This window comes from Pocillopora damicornis, chromosome 4, assembly GCF_964200805.1.
Source record: "Pocillopora damicornis chromosome 4, jaPocDami1.2, whole genome shotgun sequence".
Taxonomy (NCBI): Eukaryota; Metazoa; Cnidaria; class Anthozoa; order Scleractinia; family Pocilloporidae; genus Pocillopora; species Pocillopora damicornis.
In genome coordinates, this window is record NC_142673.1 from 6,295,058 (window position 1) to 6,313,994 (window position 18,937).

General features: G+C 37.6%; 1 pseudogene; it reads right to left on the reverse strand.

Annotated features, from left to right (window-relative positions):
• Positions 1–950: 950 nt before the first annotated feature.
• LOC149046606 (uncharacterized) lies at positions 951–9,532 on the reverse strand (annotated as a pseudogene).
• Between the last annotated feature and the right edge of the window lie 9,405 nt (positions 9,533–18,937).

Sequence of the window (18,937 nt, forward strand, 5' to 3'; positions counted from 1 at the left end):
TAATTTCGGTAAAAATCTACATCTTTAGTAAAAGTTCAGTTTATTTTTCTGCAATTATTCGATTGTCGCTCTATGTGAGTCACTGAGTAACTCACTGATATTTATAACATATTTTGATGTCTTCTGATGCCCTGAATCCTTTTTATCCTTATCATCTTATTCCTCCTCTTCTTTGGTTTGACCTTTCCCAGGCCGTTGTTGTGCGCATTTAGGTTGCACTTCCACCTCTTGATCTAGTCGTGACAGGATCCCTTCCTAAAATCGAGCTAAGAGGCTCTTCTTATGTTCACTTTCTAATTGCTGTACTACTACGTGATGAAGCAGATATTGACGGAAGTTGTAGACCGTGGACGGAAGTTGCATTTCCATATGCGTAAACGAAAGTTGTATCGCATTCTACCCCTCCCTACTCAGTGAAAGTCTAAAATAATTTCGATGAAGCTCAGAAACTTACGTGGAAAGAAATAAAACGTTTGCAAGGTCTAATAAAAATAATTACCTTAAATAACATTTCCGAACTTCTAAAAATGCAGCTTGAGTCGAGAAGCCGAAATGTTCACACTTTAGGCCCAGTAGCGGGTTCATTTCAACACAAGTTGTTACTACAAGGAAAGGCATCAGAGGCTGTCATATTGGTAAGCCGCGTATTTGCGTTCGTCTTCAGTTGGTATAAAGTAATCATTGCTCTATCATTGTGCTTTTCCTCAGGAGCTCTTCAACATACAGTCCACACATCAATCACAGCGGCCAAGATTGTTCTTTGTTTCTCCCGTTCAAGCTTCAGTGGAGTGTTTGAAAAAGGATTACGAGGAGTTTTGAAATTATTTTCGCTTTATTTTATAACTTAACAAGGTTCTTTAATGTCCTGTTACATTTGAATATTTAGTTTCAACTCTTCAAAATTGGTTCAATTTAAATATATCACACGAAACAGTTTTTGGCTGATCCTGTCACAGGATAAATTTCTTTTGCGTCGTTTGAAGGCCTAGATACCGCTGCCGTGCGCTTCTTTTCTTTGCGGTTTTACTGACTCTTTTAGCATAGATAATGTCTGCTTTCTCCACTGAACAACACAGTAGATTGTGAAAGACCACAAAAATTTATTTCCATGCCTGGTGCTATTCTTATCCTCAGTAAACGTTTTTGTTCTTAAAAAACACAATAAATTGACCTTACTTAGAGGAATTCACTAAACCATAAACTGACGTTAGAACATGACCATAGCTTAAAATATATTACAGTTCACACGGCAACCAGGTGGACAATCAGACATAGTTTGATTGCTACTCTGGTTTGCAGATTTAATGAATGTAACCGAAGAAGTTTCAATTCATAGACCCAACGTTTCGACACTCCTGTCTAGTGCCTTCATCAGGGGTGATCTAAACGCTGCAACAAGAGGTCCTTTTATATGATCACTGATTAGCGGCCTATTTTCTTGAGAGGTGTAAATAGGCGTCAGGAAGCAAACCGCCATCGTCACGATTTAAAGGAGCGTGGGCGGAGTTAATATGCCAAGCCTCCAAACAAAGGCCCTGGTGGTAACGCCGATTAGTGGTGATAATATTAGAATTATCCCACCCAATTGTATGATTAGTTAGGCATGTATGCTCCGATAAGGCTGAATTTTCCTTTTTGCAAAGGAAAACCGCTTTTTGGTGCTCTTTTAACCGTGTACCAAACTGACGTTTGGTCTGAATACATCGGAAAACGAATACATCGGACAGACCAAACGTCAGTTTGGTACACCTGTCATTTAATAAGATTACTAATTTAAACAAAGGAACGCTCGACACCATTGCGTCAGGGGGTAATTAAGAGTATTTGCAGTTATTCTCCATACGTTACCCAAGTTATAGACGTCTAACAGCTTGACAATGTACTTACCTTTACTTTTGCAGATAAAGTTAGATGGTTGGAAAAACAAAACCAGTAAGAATCCCACCAGAGTTAATACTCCAGGCGCCATTAGAAACACATGCCGCACGTAGTTGCTAAACGCCTCATTTGAGCTGGTTCTAAATTGAATAAAGAAAGTAAGGAGTATACTAAATCGTGCATATCAATCACAGCGACCATGATTGTTCTTTGTTTCTCCCGTCCAAGCTTCAGTGGAGTGTCTGAAAAAGGATTACAAGGAGTTTTGAAGTTATTTTCTCTTTATTTTATAACTTAACAAGGTTCTTTATTGTCTTCTTACATTTGAATATTTAATTTCAACTCTTCAAAATTGGTTCAATTTACATATATCGCAGGAAACAGTTTTTGGCTGATCCTGTCACAGGATAAATTTACGATCTCTTCTATAATGAAGACTTTTGCTATTTTTTTTTTCTGGTCGAGCCTTTTCATTGTATTTTTTAAAGTAATTTCTGCCGCAACATCTAAAAATAGTCGCGTGGTTATAGAAAAAAAAATAACAAAGTGGCTTTCAAATTAATTCATAAGAATGTATAGAACTGAATCCTATCCCAGCCCTCGCAATATTTTGCTCTAACTAAAACGAATCAAGCTCGAAATGCATTGAGCTAATCTTTCGCGTCGTTCGAAGGCCTAGATACTGCTGCCGTGCGCTTCTTTTCTTTGCGGTTTTACTGACTCTTTTAGCATAGATAATGTCTACTTTCTCCACTGAACAACACAGTAGATTGTGAAAGACCACAAAAATTTATTTCTATGCCTGGTGCTGTTCTTATCCTCAGTAAACGTCAATTGACCTTACTTAGAGGAATTCACTAAACCATAAACTGACGTTAGTACATGACAATAGCTTATTATTCTTGAGAGTCATCAAATTGATAAAGATCGAGGTTGATGATAAGGAAACTAATTACTGCAACTTCCATAATTAAAAGCAACTTGATTGAAAAGCATTGATGTAGATTCGACTCAATCTCGTCTACCGCCACCTCACATGAACTACATTTGGCCGATTATTAAGAAGTGCTTTTAAAACATTGACATTGGAAATGAGTTTACCATCTCTTTCAACATCTTCTGAAACTAGGAGAACAAATTGACAGAAGAAGGTTTCATTAACAACAAAGACAACCACGTGTAATACTGACTGACAAACCTGAAGCTCTAAGTTTAAAACCGTCTTATTAATTATAACTGAGCATGGATATCAGTACTACATAGACACAAAACCATCACGAGGTAAATGCATTTACAAAGGCTTCTGTTATTTGTAAGATTACTAGTTTAAACGAAGGAACGGCTTGACACCATTGAGTCAGGGGGTAATTCAGAGTATTTGCAGTTATTCTTCATCCGTTACCCAAGTTATAAACGTCTAACAGCTTGACAATGTACTTACCTTTACTTTTGCAGATTTGTCAACAATGGCCTGGTCAAGCTGGTAAAGACCTGTTGAATATACTCTTCGAGTTTTAACAAATCGGCTGGTCATCTCAACGTTTTAAATACCATGTTTCTTGTTCCTTCTAGGGTAAATTACAATAAAGATTTGATAGACCAACCTTTCTTCTGGATAAAACTCCTGTATGCCAGTGATAAGTGCACCGCTTGAGTTTCTGGCAATTACAGTGATGATGGAAAACACTGATCCACTGGTTTCCTGACAGGAAATTACCGTATTAACTCATTGATCTCAGATGGGAAACCAACATTAGTCCTATTATTAACGTAATTTTTTAACTCTTTACCCCTGAGACCAACAGGTCTCCTATCGGTGTTACCGCTGAATCAAACATTTACGTCAAAAGGGAAAAAGGTAAATGATCGCCAATCAAAATAAAGGTCTTGATTGTTAGAAAAAATCTCCCTATTAGCATCATGGTAAATTGATAGAGAGCGCTATGGGAAATCTGCACACTGATCATGGTGTTAATCAAGTTTCGGAACTAGTCCGCGAATGAAACGGTTCTTTTTCATTACCCTTGTGATTGGCCTTGAAAACTCGCAACAATCTCTCAACCGATCAGATGTAACTCGAAATTTCCCAAACTTCAGGCGATCTAACTGTATTTACTTTATATTCTTAGTAGCTGCTTGTGAGATTTTATTTCGTTCTGACAAAGAGTTGTGATTAGTTTGGATTTTGTTTTGCGACATTCAAAAAAACTTTCATGTCATTTCAGTTTCAAAAATGGCTGGTTGGAAATGCACTCTAATGAAATGATCAGAGTTTGCGACTTAGTCTCTCCTCGAAACCATTTAAACTTGTTTCGGAAGACTAACCCTATTTCCCCCGATCAGCTCGGTGATGAAGACCAGTACCATGAAGTACATAATGGACAGACCACTTCCTATCATACCCACTGGTGCATAAGTTGATTGTCTGGTGGAGAAGGTTTGAAAATAACTCCAAACAGCGCCACCCGTCACAAATAAACTTGCTTGAAGGTAGCTCCACTAGATGTGGATATCAAGGAAAGTATGAAGGTTTCTAAGACTAATTTAACAAATAAAGTTGTTCTTGGTTCTGTAACAAGCAAGACACAAAAAAAAAGAGATCTGAGAATCCTTTGAGGAATCGAACTCCTGACTATTGTAACTAAAGGAAAAGATGGTTCATGTGTCGAGTTAAGTTAAATAAAGCCATTAAGATGATCGTTGATTTATTGCCCCTCTCAGCCAATCATCATCAACAAGGAGATAAATTGACGTTTGGCGCAATCAATGCATTTCTACCATCATAAACGTGGAATGACCAGCTAGAAGAAGCTGTTAATCTAGGTCTCACCTTACTTCCAATTTTCCTTTTCGGTTCGTTACACGTTGAACTCGCTGAAGAGCCATTGGTTAGGAGGACGAGTGGAAAATAAGCGGTAGCTGCCTGATCCAGAACAAAAATACGATGAGATTATTATAGTTATCAAAGTGTACATGTAAAGATAATGGCTACCTGAGAATTAAAACACGAGAAAAACGTCACAGAGAGTCAACTAAATCAACAAACAAGGATAGTTGGAATCGTGAGGGTTTACCATGTACACGTTTGGATCTTTTAGCCAGTATTTGATTCCTTTTGGACGTCTTCCCTCAGATGTAGAACTTGTCGATTGAACAGGGAGCCCAGGAAGATCAGGGTTATCCCCTGAAGTTAACGAATTATCTGTGGTATCGCAACCCTCTGTTCTTTCTATTTTTCTGCCGTGTTGTTTTGGAATACTTTCATCCAAACTCGTTTTGTTGTCAGGCGTGTGATCGGGATTTATTCCCTATCGCTCTGTTCCGTTCATTGACAGCATTTTAAGAAGTCCAGAAGGATCGAAAGTCACAGAATTTTTTTGCTTCCTAACTGATGCACTGCAAAGGCTTTCCTTCTCATTATCATGACCTCCATCATCTTCAAATCGTGGTCTTTTTCCACAAATCTTCTTCAGTAGTGTTTTTGATTTCTTCTTGTCTAGCGTTCCACAACATTCCATCAGTTGCATGATCGTCGGCTTTACCGTCCATTGTAACTTAGTTTTCCATGGCACCAAAACATGTTGGTTGTTTGTGCTCTTCGTGTTGTAATATCAACAGGATGCCGTCAGAATCAAGCATTAGTGGACTCTTCTTGCGTTCACGATCAAGATGCTGTACTTCTAGAACAACTCGTATTTTTGTATCCTCACTTTCTGGATTCTTATGATTTTGATCAATGTTATCTATTATCCCATCGGGAAACATGGCAACAGCAAACTTCGCGGAAGACGTCGTTTTCTGATATGCAATTCATGGCTTTTGGTTTCTCCACATCCACATTTGATGTTCTTCATATTCAGTTGACCCCATAACCATGTCAATAAACTTAAAAGCAAGAATCTTGAGCAAAAATACAAAACAAGCAATTAAAAAACGTCTGGTTTTTCTGTGCCAGGGTTCAACGGTGGAACTAAATCGTGTCAGCTTCAGGAACATGTCTCAAATCTTTGTCGGATCAACTATTAAAACTTATTCCCTCAAAATGATCTCAAATAAGATTTTTCTGATACGGGATATCTGGACTTCTTCTCGTTTAATTACACTGAAAAAAAGAGTTATAGTAAAGTTGTCTAAAGAGACGATCCTTAGAAGGCAGGGTTGACAGATGAAATTCTTTGCCCCATCCTAGCCATCTACTTGGCTGGTTCTTCGAAGTAAAACTCGAGCTATTAACGTAGTCGACATTTAGCCTCTTGGCGGAATGCAGTCTAGAAATAACTGAAGAGAGTTTGTGGGTTTGATATCCTTACCGTGACCACTAATCTTAATCTCTAGTTGATATGCGCTTCTGAACTAGATATTTTGCATTAAAGAGGACGTTGTATAAACATTTCGAGCAAAATTTGTGCTGTCTCCAGATAGGACCACCTGTATCAAACTTGTGGCATGCCTGCACACAGTCATGGTTAATAGGTTCTCAAAAATACCGAGGCAACAATACACTAGATATTAAGAAGCTCCATGCAAAAATAAGACCTATCCCCCTTGAGATGAAGATGAGTAGCATTTTTCATTTTTGTTGTTCAGTTTGATGTTGGAAAGGACGTTAGATATGCAATTTTAGCACAAACAACGACGGTTTTTTTTAACAATACACCAAAGTACATATCCATAGACTTACTGGCATCTTCGGCTCCAAACTCTTCAATGGCTATTCCGGGAGCTTTCTGCAAAATAACAGGAAAGTGGCCAGAGTGAGTTAAAGGTTGTTTTAGATAATGTGTGGACCATACCTCTATCCCTCTGGTCACGCAATGTAAATTCAAGACCCGTTCAGATTAATAGACCTCTTGTAGATAAATCAAATGAAGAACAAGGAAACAATCGCACAAGCGCGCCGCTTTTAGCTCCACGGTGTTGTCTGCTTTCCGAACGCAAAAATTAGTTTTTGCAGGACCATTATTTGAAAAGGAAATATCCTTTTTGTTTCCTACCCTACCGTAAGATCCATTGTGGTGGTTTCTTAACTCTGACTTTTTTGAGGTTCCTTTGTACCAATGTGGAAGATGGCTGCAAAGAAGAATCCTGTTCCAGTAGCGATCCACGAGAGGTACTGTTCAGAAAAGAATTAAACATACATTCTCCAGTCAACAGCTGATGAGAATACTCATGTTTATCAGATAGAAGTTGTTATCTTGATCTAACACTAAATTCTCAAGAATTAATTTACAAGGAAATGTAAAGGTCCCAGAGTATCGCTATTGTCTTGTCCGAAAAGGCCCCAGGCGATCACGTATATGTAAATACCACTAAGGAAGCTGACCATTGTCCTTTTGAACAAGAAAAAGAGAAGAATAAGAAAAATTGTTCTTAGATGTCACGTTTATCATTCCTACAGGATAAGTTAGGAAAAAACGGCCTCAGAATGTCCGTGCTCGAGTTGAGTTATATAAAAGTCATACAAGGGATCTATACAAGTATATTAAAAGAAATATGATTGCCCTTTGAACTACGTGTCTTAAAAAAGGTTTCTTGAAGCAAACTTCATGGCACTAAGAGCTGTACATTCTCGACGGGTTCAGTTACAGTTGTAATAAAGGTAATTTACCTCCACAATGCTCAAACAAATGTTGTACACCGAGATCAAGAATACAATTGAAAGCCACCCACCAGGATTTCAAGAAAACAGCGGTTCAAGAAGAAAGGAATGATAATGCTCATTAAAACTGTTATCAAAAGGTGCGAAGATTTTCGCCCGCCGGAATTCTTTGAAAGAAAACTTTTAAATAAAAAATTAGGCTGCCGGCAAAAGTCGTTGAATAAATTTCCTACCGCGCACAATAACAGTTCTCTTGTCCGCAATTTAAACAGAAAGTAGACGCAACCAGTCCATTTGAAAACTTCGCAAATTGGTTGAATAAAGATTCAACATAATTATCTCGAATCATGTACAAGTTAATTTGATGCTGTCCTTAAATGGAACCTCAAAAACAAATCCCTACGTAATTGGCTGCTTGAAACTTCATGGGGTGTTATAATTGGAGCAATTGACACGAAACTTGAAGACTTGCACAGGAATTCAAGTTGCAGCCATTATGACCAATAAGGTCAATCAACGGCTGAATGCATGATAAGAACTGACGAATATTTACCAAGCCTAATTTCGCATGTGTGAGCACTAAAACTGGAGGTCTGACAGACATACGCATAGGTATAAGGTTTTTCATTAAATTAGTGTTATTTCTTATGACTTTTACGAAGCAAGAGGCAATGGTACTTAAGTCAACCGACTTACGCTCATATTAGCGTTGCAGGGAAAAGTAACTTTAGGAGAGTTTGATTATGAAATAAAAACTTCGCGTCATCATCTGATTAACAAAAATATTACATTATGATGTGCTTCCGTTTTGTTATAGATCAAGGATGGCGTGAGAATGTGCTCGTTGCACACGAGGCGCAGCCGAGTGTCTAATTGATGTTGTTACCACGTTTTGACATATTATGTGATCTTGAAGTATAAATCTACATTGACATGTAATCTGTTTGTTTTAGATGATAAAAAAAGCAAAATTGTGCAGATGGCGACGTAGACAATGCGTCTGTCCTCCAGTAGATCTTTGGTAAGAGCCAAACAAAATGGGTGAACAGTTAAGTTTAATTTAATATAATACTTTTAAATATAGCAAACCTGATGGCGTTAAGATCTGTTAGTTCTTCAACCGACACAGCTGAAGTTGTGATGAAAGCCAGGTAGTTTATCTCCATCACGCTGAAACAGATGTTATACAGTGAAAACAAGAAACCGTAATAGACGGTGGGAAGCCAAGTTTGATGACTTCCACCACAGAGAATGCAACGGTTGACGCAGAGAGGAACTACGATGCCCATAAAAACCGTTGCCATGAGATACCAAGATTTTCGCATTCCAATTTTCTGTGAAAGAACGGGTACTTTAACCATATCGCCGAGGTAACCAGAGATTACTGAAGTCAACGCGTCGACAATTTGTCCAACGAGTATTATAAGTCCAGTGTCTGCAGCTGAAAGTTTCACTACCTCCATGAAAAATAGAAGACAAAATGAAAACATGCACTTGCAGAGGTCATTGAATATACTTCCCGCTGCAAACAGGAACATTTCTCATGTGTGAAATGTAAAAACGGGTCTCCTTGGTCTGGACACGCCACTCTCTCTCTCCCCCACTTAAGAATGCTTCGATTCTATGGGAAGCCTATTTCTTCCACTTTTACATGGGTGTGTGACGTTCGAACTTGATAAGGAAATAATGCACCAATCACAGCTTGCTTTTTTTTTTTTTTCCAGATATCCAATCATATCAATATAGTCTTAGTGAGGTTTCCTAGCCCGGCCCTCACAATATTTTACTCTGAGTAAAACGAATCAAGCTAGAAAAGTTAATCTTTTGCGTCGTTTGAAAACCTAGATACTATAACTGAGTGCTTCTTTTCTTGACGGTTTTACTGAATTTTTTTTTCAGGATAATGTTTTGTTTCTCCATTGAATATCACAGTAGATTGTGAAAGACCACTAAAGTTTAATTGGATTTCTGGTGCAGTTCGTATCCACAATAATCTTTTTGTTCTTATTACACATAATAAATTGACCTTGCTTAGAGGAATTCGCTAAACCATAGATTGACGCTTGAACTTGGCTATAGCTTGTTATTCTTGAGTCATCAAATTGATAAAGATCGAGGTTGATGATTACTAGACTAATTATTGCAATTTACGTAATTAAAAGGAAGTTGATTGAGAAACACTGATGCAAATTCGACTAAGTCTCGTTCACCGCCATCTCCCATGACTTACATTTGGCCGATTATTAACTAGTGATTTTAAGAAACTGACATTGGAAATGAGTTTACCATCTCTTTGGAAGAAGAAATATGAACTGAATAACCTATTTCGAACAAGGAATTATCGTTACCTGGATATCCGAGTAAAATGTTTATATAGCCAGTGAACTGACGGATTTTGGCTGGTTTTGAGTCATTGATACAATTTAGAATAATCTAGAGTTGTGGATTGCAAGAGCAATTATTTGAAACCATCTGCTCACTGTCAATTTTCTTTCATAAGCTGGCATTTCAATCTCAAGCAAGTAATTGCACTATTGTTAGACAAGATAGTTCTGTTCGGGCAACAATTATCTGAGATCTCCATCAGTAAAGATACTGCCGTCTCAAAACTAAAACATCCCGTAACCATTAATGTAACTCTACCATAACCTTGTGTATGGTCTGTGCAACAAAACCCACGCATATTATATTTCTGAAAAGAAATTATAGTTTTGTGTCCTCAGAAAAAGAATGAATCGCAGCGATGGAAGAGTTTTTATTTGCATGTAACCACACCTTTAGCCACACCTTGAGCTTGAACCTCAAAATCCTGCACAGGAGAAATGGCACAGGCATGTGAATTTAGATATAAATCAACGTTGTTACCTTTCGTTTCAAAGCAAACTTTTGACGGTTGGAGAAGCAAAACCAGTAGGAATACCAAACAGAATACTTCAGACGCCATTGCTGACACATTTTGCACGTATTTGCCAACAGTCTTGTTTTAGCTAGTTTGAATCGAGTGCAGGAAATTGGGTAAATCAGAATATAGTAGATTTAAAAAAGTTCAAAGCAGTACAAAAAAATTGTAAAGGTGAACTCGAGCCAAAAGGGAACTTTTCTGTGCAAAGTGAACATGAAATTGAATTCATATTTCGATTCATCATAAATTCAATAAATTCCTCTTAAATTCAATAAGAAATTTCGGAAAGTATATGGTTTTTTTCAGTAATTGAACTGTAAGTTTATAGTAAGTTTTGGAAGATTTTCTTTCCCTAGGTCACGTATCCTGTCCTGTGTAAACGCATTCATAAACATATTCAGTCTAACAAGTCAATTAGGCTTGAGGGACTGGACAACTACTCCATTAGGCTCTCTGAAACCTAGTCAGGTTTGGTGAATTGGAACAAACAGACACTCCTTGGCTCATAGCTAGCAAGGTCAACAAGTTGGAAAGTTCTTGAATTTTTGCGGTGCTTTTAATGTCCACGTACATTAAACGAGAAAGCAACCCATTTTCTTGCGACAAATTTTGATACCACTCAACCGTAGAATTGAAACGTTTCAATAAAGAAAAAGAATTGGAAAGCCATTGGAGACAAAATGTCCTGATTTCCTCATTCGCCCTCAGCCGAACTCTTACTACGCACGCTCAAACTAGCTAACTCGAAGCTCCGTCAGGTTCGATCACCCGGAACAAACAAACAAGCACGTACGTTAATATAATTTGGATTTATTTATAATTGAGTTGATAATGTAAATTGGCCATGTTGGAGAGTTTCAAAACTGACGTTTCGAGTGTTAACCCTTCGTCAGAGCGAGTCGTACTCGGCCGTACTCTTACTACGCATGCTCAAATTAGCTAGCTTGAAGCTCTGCCAGGTTCGTTCACCTGGAGCAAAGAAACACTTGTGTTGACATATATTACTTGGTTTTATTTATAACTGAGTTGATAATGTAAATTGGCCACCTTAGAGAGTTTCAAAGCTGACGTTTCGAGTGTTAACCCTTCGAGTGTTATATAATTAAGACTGTGAACGTGACCATACCAGTTCTTCAAAACCAAGAATGTCGTAATACATGTAACTATAATGTATGAAAACTTTTGCTTGTCCGCGATTGATCCAAAAGGTTCACATTATTTGTTCCGAGATGTGAACAGTTTTCCGAGCAAACTTTGAGCTATCAATAGAAAAGAACAAAAATCTAAAAAATTTTGAAAATAGGTAGACTCGTTTTCAATTAAGATACTACACTATTATTATCATTAAACAGACAAGATCACTATCCATGTAACATTTAGGAAAAGTGGACTCTTGTTCATCTCGGTACGAGAAGTTATTACGACTTGTCTCCTTTTATTTTACGGAATTCTACAATCGCAAAACTTTTCATTTGAAAGAGTTTTTCCTAAAATCTGAACAACAACAGATGGAAATGATCTTTACAATCTCTTCGATTTAAATTTGATCGTTAAAAATGAAAGAGTTATCGGTCGTATAGGCCGAAATCGTGGGTGTGTCTGTGGAATCACCTTTTAGAAGGTTGACTGAACTCTACACATAATGCAATTTTCAAAGAATTAAAAGTTTTGAGTCCTCAGAACAAGAATCCACCACCGCGATGAAGATATGACTATTATCCAAGCTGTGGCTTGATGTTGCTTTGACTCCTAATGGACATTGGTTAACTTGAACATCAAACGACGATTGGCCGTGTAGAGCCTCAACATCTTCTGAAACTAGAAGAACAAATTGACAGAAGAATGTTTCGTTGACAACAAAGACAACCACGTGTAATACTGACTAACAAACACAAGCTCTAAGTTTAAAACCGTCTTATTAACTGAGCATGGATAGCAGTACTACATAGACGCAAAACCATCACGAGGTAAATGCATTTACACAGGCTTCTGTTATTTGGTAAGATTACTAGTTTAAACAAAGGAACGCTTGACACCATTGCGTCAGAGGATAATTCAGAGTATTTGCAGTTATTCTCCATACGTTACCCAAGTTAGAGACGTCTAACAGCTTGACAATGTACTTACCTTTACTTTTGCAGGTAAAGTTAGATGGTTGGAAAAACAAAACCAGCGAAAATGCCACGAGAGTTAATACTCCAGGCGCCATTACAAACACATGCCGTACGTAGTTGCTAACCGTCTCATTTGAGCTGGTTCTAAATTGAATAAAGAAATTGAGGAGTTTACTAAAGTTTACTAAATTGTGCATAACTTTAAAACTGTCATTAAAATTTCAAATTGTCAACGATGGCCTTGTCAAGCTGGTAAAGACAAACCTGTTGAATATACATTTCGAGTTTTAACAAATCGGCTGGTCATCTAAACGTTTTAAATACCATGTTTCTTGTTCCTTCTAGCTTAAATTACAGTAAATATTTGATAGACTAACCTTTCTTCCAGATAAAATTCCTGTATACCAATGATGAGTGCACCCTTTGAGATTCTGGCGATTACAGTGATAATGGAAAACACTGATCCACTGGTTTCCTGACAGGAAATCACCGTATCAACTCATTGATCTCAGATGGGAAACCAACATTAGTACTATTATTAACGTAATCTTTTAACCAACAGGTCTTTAATTTCTCCTCACGGTGTCAAGGTAGTTCCACTATGATGTGAATACCAAGGAAAGTATGAAAGTTACTGAGACTAAGTTAACAATAAAGTTGTTCGTGGTTCTGTAGCAAGCAAGACACCAAGAAAAGATATGAATATCCTTTGAGTAATTGAACTCCTGACCATCGAAACTTGAGGAAAGATGGTTCATTTGTCGTGTTAAGTTAAATAAAGCCATCAAGATGATCGTTGATTTATTTCCCCTCTCAGCCAATCATCATCAACAAGTAGATAAGCTGACGTTTGGCGCAATCAATGCATTTCCACTATCACATACGTAGAATGACCAGCTAGAAGAAGCTGTTAATCTAGGTCTTACCTTACTTCCAATTTTCCTTTTCAGTTTCTTACACGTTGAACTCGCCAAAGAGCCACTGGTCAGGAGGACGAGTGGAAAATAAGCGGTAGCTGCCTGATTCAGGACAAAAATACGATGAGATTATTATAATTATCAATAAGTTTGAAAACAACTGAGCACTTCAGATTGAACTATACCTTGGGGAATGATAATCTCTCTGCGAGGAAGAGCGGCAAATAGCTGTTTACAGAGTCCTGCGAAAGGCGTGTACATGTAAAGATAATGGCTACCTGAAAATTAAAACACGAGAAAAACGTCACGGAGAGTCAACTAAATAAACAAACCAGGAAAGTTGGAAACACGAGGGTTTACCATGTACACGTTTGGATCTTTTAGCCAGTATTTGATTCCTTTTGGACGTTATCCCTCAGATGTAGAATTTGTTGATTGAACAGGGAGACCAAGAAGATCAGGGTTATCCGCTGAAGTGGGCGAATTATTTGTGCCATCGCGACCTTCTATTCTTTCGATTTTTCTGACGTGTTGTTTTGGAAAATCTTGCATACTTTCATTCAGATTCGTTTTGTTGTCAGGCGTGTGATCGAGATTTAATCCCTGTCGTTCTGTTGCGTTCATTGACGGCTTTTCCAGAAATCCAGAAGGATCGAAAGTCCCAGACTTTCTTTGCTTCCTAGCTGATGTACCGCAACGGCTTTCCTTCTTATCATCATCACCTCCATCATCTTCAAATCCAAAGTTAGAGAGACAAAATTTACCATCATCCGGAAAAAGCACCATTTCATGTTTTCTTTGCTTATATACGGTACAAAAAGATGTTTTAGGGGTCGCGTTGTTGGTCATTTTTCCACAAATCTTTTTCAGTAGTGTTTTTGATCTCGAGTCTGGTGTTCCACAACGCTTCATCAGTTTCATGATCGTCGGCTTTACCGCCCATTGTAATAATAATATAAATAATAATAATATTTTTATAACAGGGGCAGGGGATATGCGGACCTTAACTTGTTTCGTATTTGTTCTATTTCTTTTCCCGTTGGAACTTATTAGTGAAAAATCTGAGTGACCCACGCCAAGCTGGAGGTTTAATTTTGCGCTGCGCTGAAAAAAGAGTAATAGTAAAGTTGTCTAAAAAGACGATCCTTGAAGGCGGGGTTGACGGATGAAATTCTTTACCCATCTTCGCCATCTACTTGGCTGGTTCTTCGAAGTAAAACTCGAGCTACTAACGTAGTCGACATTTAGCCTCTTGGCGGAATGCAGTCTTGAAATAACTGAAGAGAGCTTGAGGGTTGGATATCCTTACTGTGACCACTAATCTTAATCTCCAATTGACATGCGCTTCTGAACAAGATATTTTTCTTTAAAGAGGACGTTGTCTAAATATTTCAAACAAAATTGGTGCTGTCTCCAGATTGGACCACCTGTATCAAACTTGTGGCATGCTTGCACACAGCCATGGTCAATAGATTCTCAAAAATACCGAGGCAACAATACATTTGATATTAAGAAGCTCCATGCAAAAATAAGACCTACCCCCCTTGGGATGAAGACGAGTAGCGTTTTTCATATTTTTAGTTTAGTTTGATGTCGGAGAGGACGTTACATCTGCAATTTAACAGAAACAACGACAGTTTTAAAATTATACACCACAGTACATATCGATAGACTTACTTGCATTTTCGGGTCCAGACTCTTCAATGAATTTTCCAGGAGCTTTCTGCAAAATAACGGGAAAGTGGCCAGAGTGAATTGAAGGTTGCTTTAGATAATGTGTAGACCATACCTCTATCCCTCTGGTCATGCCATGTAACTTCAAGACCCGTCCAGATTAATAGACCTCTTGTAGATAAATCAAATGAAGAACGAAGAAACAGTCGCGCAAGTGCGTCGCTATTAGCTCCAAGATGTTGTCTGCTTTCCGAACGCAAAAATAAGCTTTTATACGACCTTTATCTGAAAAGGAAATATCTTTTTTGCTTCCTGTATTACCGTAAGATCCGTCGTGGTGCTTTCTTTACTCTGACATTTTCGAGGTTCCTTTGTACCAATGTGGAAGATGGCTGCAAAGAAGAGTCCTGTTCCAGTAGTAATCAACGAGAGGTACTGTTTAGAAAAAAAATTAATCAACTAGCATCTTAGCCCTTTAACTCCCAGAAATGATTAACTTGTAACCTCTCCTTGTAGTAAACATACATTCTCCAGCCAACAGCTGATGAGAAAACTCATACTTATCAGATAGAAGTTCTCAAAATTAATTTACAAGGAAATGCACAGCAGCTCCAGGAGAGAAGTGACAGTCAGATCTTGAAAGTTGCAAGGTTAAGGACAAAAAAAAGATTTTTAATGCCAACAGAGATGTGTGGAAGGAGGCTGGCAGGCTGACAGGGAGAGAAAACCAAATGAAAACATGCACCCGCAGAGTTCATTGAATATACTTCCCGCTGCACACAAGAACCTTTCTCTTGTATGCATTGTAAAAAAAAAGTCTCCTCCGGGTCTCCTCTTCACTTTCTAATAGACCTTTTTACAGTTCCCAGCGCCATATTGGAAATGCAGCCGCGCTAACGTGAGAACGAGGCTGGGGTTGACTCGTGTTAAATCTCTGTGAGCGCACTTGGTGAAATTCATACTTAGGCAGTAAAATTGTACGATTTTTAAGGAAAATGGATTGTCCTAGCCGAAATATCGATAAAGCTAATTTTTCTCCCAAAAAGAAAGGAGAGTAGTGTGCCGCTTTTGGTTGTTCAAATACATTTTATGGCCCCAATGGTTTGCCTACGAGCTTTCACTTCTTCAAGTTTATGCACGGAGGCATGTATTTTTGCTAAGTATTCATCGTTCTATACTTATCTTATTCTCGTGAATTATGAATGAGGGTGACTATTGTTGCAAAATTAGTACAAATTTTCAATTAGGTACCTGAATTGTTTTAAGTTCGATAGAGTTTTTTTGCATTGCCGCTGCAGTAAGTCAATAAGTTCTGTACTGCTCACCTGTTTACTACATGGTTTGCCTAAAACACTCCTAGCAGAGAAACTCTTGGAAAGTAATTGCTTTTTATAAAATAACCAAGATCTTCAGAGTTTTCACTTATTATGGCAGACCCAGAAAACTGACACAAATTTGATAGCAATTGTGACAAAAGCAGTTTTCAGTAGTTGTTGTTTTTGTTTTTCATGATAGCATAGTAATCCACCATGGATGCCACATGGATCTCTCAAAAAATATTTTGTGTGCTTTATGTATCAATCAAATTGATGCTTCAAATTGGAAAAAAGAAAAAGTGAGTTTCACCAACTAAAAGAGTTCTCAACACAAAGATGAACTGACACTAAATTTTATTATTCGCAAAATTGTTCTCATAATAAGAAGTTTGATAGAAGTCTCGCAAAAAATAATTTCTCATACAATTCGATGGTCTGAAAGATTCTCTTTCAAACAAATCTTATGGTAACTGTAACAGTATGAAATAAATATCTTGATTTGGATATATTTCTCAATCTTTTAAGTATCTCAAAATTATACTATCATAACATTGGTTAACACAATGCAATAAGAACTAGTATAGCAAACCTTTTTGTCAGAAGGCCTCTAAGTGCTAAGAATGGGAATATCAATTCACTGAATGTTTATCACTGACAGAAACTTAAATGTGTGTGAAGGACTACCATTGCTGAGATCAGTAGCTGAGAGGAAGCATTTCTGCTCTCTTCCTTTAACCCTTAAATACCTAAGATCTGATTGTTAATTCTCCCTTCTAGTTGCTACACATTTACTTCTAAATAAGTTATGAGAATTTTATGTAAGATCAAGATAACTTCTGCCTGATAAGTTTCAGTATTATCGTTATCTGTTTGCTGGATAGTGTTTGGATATTATAGGGAGAAGTTACATGAATCAGTCACTTTTGGGAGTTTTTAAATTGTCTAATATTTTGGTCTGATCCTTTTAATGCTGTCTTGCCACCTAATAAATCACCATGAGTCGCGAACTCAAATGGTTTTCAATGTATCACGAGCATAAGTTGTCCTGGGCCAGATGGGTTTCAAAATATTATGGCATCTGTTAGTTACAGTTTTCCCATTCTACCCCTCGCATTCTACCCCTCCCTACTCAGTGAAAGTCAAAATTAATATCGATGAAGCTCAGAAACTTACGTGGAAAGAAATGAAACATCTGTTTGGTCTAATAAAAATAATAACCTTAAATAACATTTCCGAACTTCTAAAAATGCAGCTTGAGTCGAGAAGCCGAAATATTCACACTTAGGGGACCCGTAGCGGGTTCATTTCAACACATGTTGTGACTAGGAGGAAAAACAACAGAGGCAGTCATATTGATAAGCCACGTATTTGCGTTCGTCTTCAGTTGGTATAAAGTAATCATATCATTGTGCTTTTCCTCGGGAGCTCTTCAACATACAGTCCACACATCAATCACAGCGGCCAAGGTTGTTCTTTGTTTCTCCCGTCCAAGCTTCAGCGGATTGTTTGAAAGAGGATTACAAGGAGTTTTGAAATTATTTTCCCTTTATTTTATAACTTAACAAGGTTCTTTATTGGCCTCTTACATTTGAATATTTAATTTCAAAATTGGTTCGATTTACATACATCACACGAAACAGTTTTTGGCTGATCCTGTCACATGATAAATTTACGATCTCTTCTTTTCTTCTCGAGGACTTTGGTTAATTGTTTTTTCTGGCCGAGCCTTTTGATTGAATTTTTTTTAAACTAATTACTGCCGCAACATCTAAAAATAGTCGCGTGGTTATGGAAAAAATAGCAAAGTGGCTATGAAATTAATTCATAAGAATGTACAGAACTGGATCCTACCCCAGCCCTCACAATATTTTACTCTGACTAAAACGAATCAAGCTCGAAATGCATTGAGCTAATCTTTTGCGTCGTTTGAAGGCCTAGATACTGCTGCCGTGCGCTTCTTTTCTTTGCGGTTTTACTGACCCTTTTAGCATAGATAATGTCTGCTGAAAAACACTGTAGATTGTGAAAGACCACAAAAATTTAGTTCGATGCCTGGTGCTATTCTTATCCTCAGTAAACGTTTTTGTTCTTATAAAACACACAATAAATTGACCTTGCTTAGACGAATTCGCTAAACCATAAACTGACGTTAGAACATTATCATAGCTTATTATCAGAGTCATCAAATTGATAAAGATCGAGGTTGATGATAAGGAGACTAATTACTGCAATTTCCATAATTAAAAGCAAGTTGATTGAAAAGCATTGATGTAGATTCGACTCAATCTCGTCCACCGCCACCTCCCATAACCTACGTTTGGCCGATTATTAAGAAGTGCTTTTAAAACATTGACATTGGAAATGAATTTACCATCTCTTTGGATGAAGAAATTTGAATTGAATAACCTCCTTCGAATAAGAAATTATCGTCACTTAGATATAACCAAGTAGAGTGTTTTTATAGCAAGTAAACTGACCCTACGTAACTGAGAGAGCAAAAAACTAAAATGTTCACCATAATTACAGGCTCAAAGGCG